The following is a 4,618-nucleotide window of genomic DNA, read 5'->3' on the forward strand; positions in this document are numbered from 1 at the left end:
ATTACTAGAAAAGAACATTACTTGGTAGACAATCAGTAAAACTGAGGGATGCTCAATGGGATGGATTGGCATAATAGCTGCAACAATGATCTAAAAAATACCAACAATCATAAAGATGGTACAGGTCAGGCAACATCATTTCCTTCTGCAATTATGCATAAGATCACCATATATAATTGCAATTTTGATTTCTGGTGTAGTGCTGAGGGTTAATGAGCTGGACTGCAAAGTTGGTTTGAACCACACAAGGTTGGTGGTTCAAGATTACCAGCCGCTCCTCAGAAACCCTACATGGGATCGCTATGGGTCGGAACCGACTTGACGGCACTTAGCAACAACAAATGGCAAGAAACAGCAACAATATCTAAAAATTGAATATTATGTGGCAAAAACTATAATGAAGTACATAATCATGCTACAATATAGGTAAACTTTTAAAAATACAGGGTGTGTTGGAGTTGGGAAAGGAAAAAACATGAAGTGCATATAAGTAAACACTGTTAACTGATGGTACATGGAGTGGATTGCAATCATTATTGAATGTAGAACTGACTGATGATTTCTTTTGTAAACATTTACGTAATTCACAATAAAAAGTTAAAAATAAAAATGTTTAGTTTAAGAAGCCAAGCATACTTTTCGTTGTTATGTTGTTATGTTCTATTAAGTCGATTCCAATTCATAGAGACCTTGTATAGGGTTTCCGAGGAGCGGCTGGTGAGCTTAAACCACCAAACTTGAGGTTCAAATTGATCTTGCAGTCCAGCGCATTATCCTGCAGTGCCACACCAAGACTTCAGGTTGCTCTTTATGATAATATTCTAAACTGATAATGAAAATATTCTAAAACTGATTGTGCTAATGTTTGCATTTCTTTTTTCATGAACTAAAATCCATTGTTTACACTTCAAATAGGTGAATTATATGGTATATGTGAGGGCAAGTTAAAAAGCACTATTGCAAAATCATAGACACCTTTATTAAATAAAAACATCAGAATGTAAAACATTGTTTCTTAGCATTTTCTCCATCTAGGTGTGTAAGTTCTGAAGGTAATGTCTGTTTGCAACTCTCTAACCCTTCCCTGAAAATTCTGCAATCTTCAATTTACACAACGTAAAAATGGCAGTTTCAGTATCCTCAAGAGACTTAAATCATATTCCTTCTCAATGTTCTTTGAATTTGGGGAATAAAAAGAAATCTGAAGGGGCAAGATCAGGACTGGATGGTGGATGATATGAGTTTCAACAACAAAAAATTCTCTTGGGAAACTCTTGCTGCATTGCCTTGATGGGGGAAACAAAACAAAACAAAACAAAACAGAAAAACACTTTCTCATTGCAACTTGGTTAGCCTTTTTCTCACCAATACAGTTTTCTTCAGACTTTTTTGTTATAAGTTCCCATGATTGTCTTTTGCCTTTAGAGAAATTCTATCAATATTACCCCCTTAGGAATTAATTCCTAGAAACACTGACCATAAACTTTTGAGCTGATTTCTAGGTTTTGAATTTAAATGGCTCAGCAGATGCCTTTAGAAGCCACTGTTGGGATTGGACCTTTTGTTTGAAGGTACCCTGATAATTGCTGACAGAACTTGTCTAAATTCATCCACTGATAACAGAGATATGTATAGAAATGTATTAAAACAGTTTGTTTTGTTTTAATAAACTCATGAATTATGAACTGGAAGGCTAGTAGCAAAATTTTTCATTTTTTTCTAACTTACCCTATACGTGTGTCTTTGCTACCTCACCTAGTGCTTATATAAAAAATACCAACAAAATGTGGCTTTAAAGAACACACATTATTTTATCACAATTCTGAAGGATAAAATTCTAAATCATCTTAGATCTATGGCCTTTCTTCCTCGTTACTGATGTCTGTTGGCAATTCTCAATCTTCCTTTGCTTGTATATGAGTCTCACATGACATCTGTCTTCCCTGATGTGTGTCTCTATATCACATTATCATTTTGTTCTTTTTATAAGATACCTTTTGGAATTTATTAGTTTTAGCAACCACCTTACTCTGGTATAATCTAAGCAACATAGCAAGATAAAACCCCTCCCAAACAGCCACATTTGCAAGTGCATGGGTTATGATTTCAGCATCACTTTTGCAGTTATTGTTGCAAGTCCTGTTGTCAGATCTGACTCATAGCAACCGTGTATAGGGTTTTCAAAGAATGACTGGGAGGGTTCAACTACTGACCTTTTGGTTAGCATTCCAATGTCTATTCTACAGTGCCACACCATATGGATATATGGTTGAAAAAATAAGTAAAGCCTTTTAAAACTTGGAATTCAATCCAAACAACCACTCAATATATTTTTTTAATGTACAAAGCACTATTTGTTTCCATTTTAAAATACAAAATTGCCCATTTTCCTTAAAAGACAGCATCATTTTTATTGCATGAATATATTTATTGTTCAGTGCCATTGAGTCAGTTCTGACTCATGGTGATCCTGTATAGGGTTTCTAAGGAGCAGCTGGAAGGTTTTAACTGTTGACCTTGTGGTCCAGTGCTGATTCTAAAGTGCCCACCAGGAGTCTACATGAATATTTGTTGTTGTTGTGAAGTGCCGTTGAGTTGGTTCCGACCCATAGCGACCCTGTATAGGGTTTCCGAGGAGCAGCTGGTGAGCTTGAGCCACCAGCCTTGCAGTTTAAATGGCTTTGCAGTCTGGTGCATTAACCCACAGCACCACACTCACCTACGTAGATCTATTATTGAGCTTCTGGCTAAGATTGTTTATATATGTGTATATTTACTACAGAGGACATATACTTTTAACACATTTTCGTTTAAAAATATTTCACTTAAAAATATACAAAACATTTGCAAATTATCTTTACTTTTTACAACCAGTCTTCACCAAAGGTTTGGCTGAAGTTCATTTTCTACTAAATATTACAAGACCAAATACAGAATATAGTTTTTTACATACTTCATATGCAATTATCGTTGTAGTTAAAGTTCCCCTTTCTTTGCTGCTTTCTGCATGTATTATGCCCATACCAGACCAAATTGAACTCACTGCCATCAATGGATTCTGACTTACAACGACCATGTATGTATACTGTTTCTGAGGCTATCATTCTTTACCAGAGCAGAATGTCTCACCTTGCTTCTGTGGAGAAGCTAATAGGTTTGAATAGTCAACTTTTTGGTGAGAAGTCTAGTGCTTATTCTACAGCAACCCCAGTGCTCTTTAAATTAAATATTTTTTTCATCTGGTGATAGGTGTAACCTGCTCCAAATTTTCAAAATAGTCATGATGAAATCAAATAATTTACAGAGATAGGACTTTTATTAGGACTTTCAACTGAATGTTGGACTGAATTCAAAGAAGCCTTTGAGTTGGTTTCAACCCACAGTGATCCTATGAACAACAGAGGAAAACACTGTCCAGTCCTGCACCAGCCTCAAATACAAAGCACCATTCCTAAATAAAAAATTAAGTATGTATTATTCCAAGGATATAATTCATTATTTATATTATTTAAAATTAAGAATATTATTAAAATGATTTTAACAACTTGGCAAATGATCATTGGGAGGATTTTTAAATATCTGTCTTTTAAAAATACTGTGAATCTACTATTTCTTGCTTTTATGTATAATCTTTTAGAATGTTACTTAAGTATTTACTTAATTTAAAAACTTATAAAATGTAACCATTTCTAATATCCAATGAATTTTGAAAAATTTGTGTCTCCATGTAACCACCACTACCACTTATCAGTCAGTTTCTCATGCTGTGATGGTTTGCATTTTTCTGTGATTCCGGAAGCTGTACCATGACTATTTTAAATACAGGTTTCAGCTGAGCTTACAGATGCAGGAACAATGAATTATCATTGCAATACCTTTTAAAAACAACATAAAATATTACTATACATATGGACCTCAACAGATAGAATCCACAGAAATGTTATTTACTACATCAGTGGAAAGATTGGAAAAGTTCCATATCATCAGCAAAACAAAACAAGACCAGGGATAGAATATGGAAAATAACATCAATTGCTCATATGCAAGTTCAGGCTGAAGCTGAAGAAAATTAAAACAAGTCTATGAGAACCAAAATATTACCGTGAACATATCCCACCTGAATTTAGAGATTATCTGAAGAACAGACTTGATGCATTCAGCACAAAAGATTGAAGACCAGAGAGATGTGCAATGACATCAAGAATATCACACAGGAAGAAAACGAAAGGTCATTCAGAAGACAAGAAACAAGGATAAGACCAAAATGGATGTCAGAAGAGACCCTGAAATTTGCTCTCAAGAACTGAGATACTAAAGCAAATGGAAGAAGTGGTACAAATTCTGAACAGAAAATTGCAAAGGTCAGCTTGAGAAGACAAAGTCAAATATTATAATGAAGTGTACAAAGACCAGGAGTTAGAAAACCAAAAGGGAAGACCAGCTTAGCATTTCTCAAGCTTATGGAACTGAAGAAAAAATTCAAGCCTTGACTTGCAATATTGAAGGATTCTATGGACAAAATAAATAAGGAGCTCTGGTAGCGTAGTGGTTACGAATCGGGCTGCGAACCTTAAGGTCAGCGGTTCGAAACTACCAGCTGCTCCGCGGGAGAAAGATG

The sequence above is a fragment of the Chrysochloris asiatica genome, unplaced genomic scaffold (assembly GCF_000296735.1).
Source record: "Chrysochloris asiatica unplaced genomic scaffold, ChrAsi1.0 scaffold00043, whole genome shotgun sequence".
Taxonomy (NCBI): domain Eukaryota; kingdom Metazoa; phylum Chordata; class Mammalia; order Afrosoricida; family Chrysochloridae; genus Chrysochloris; species Chrysochloris asiatica.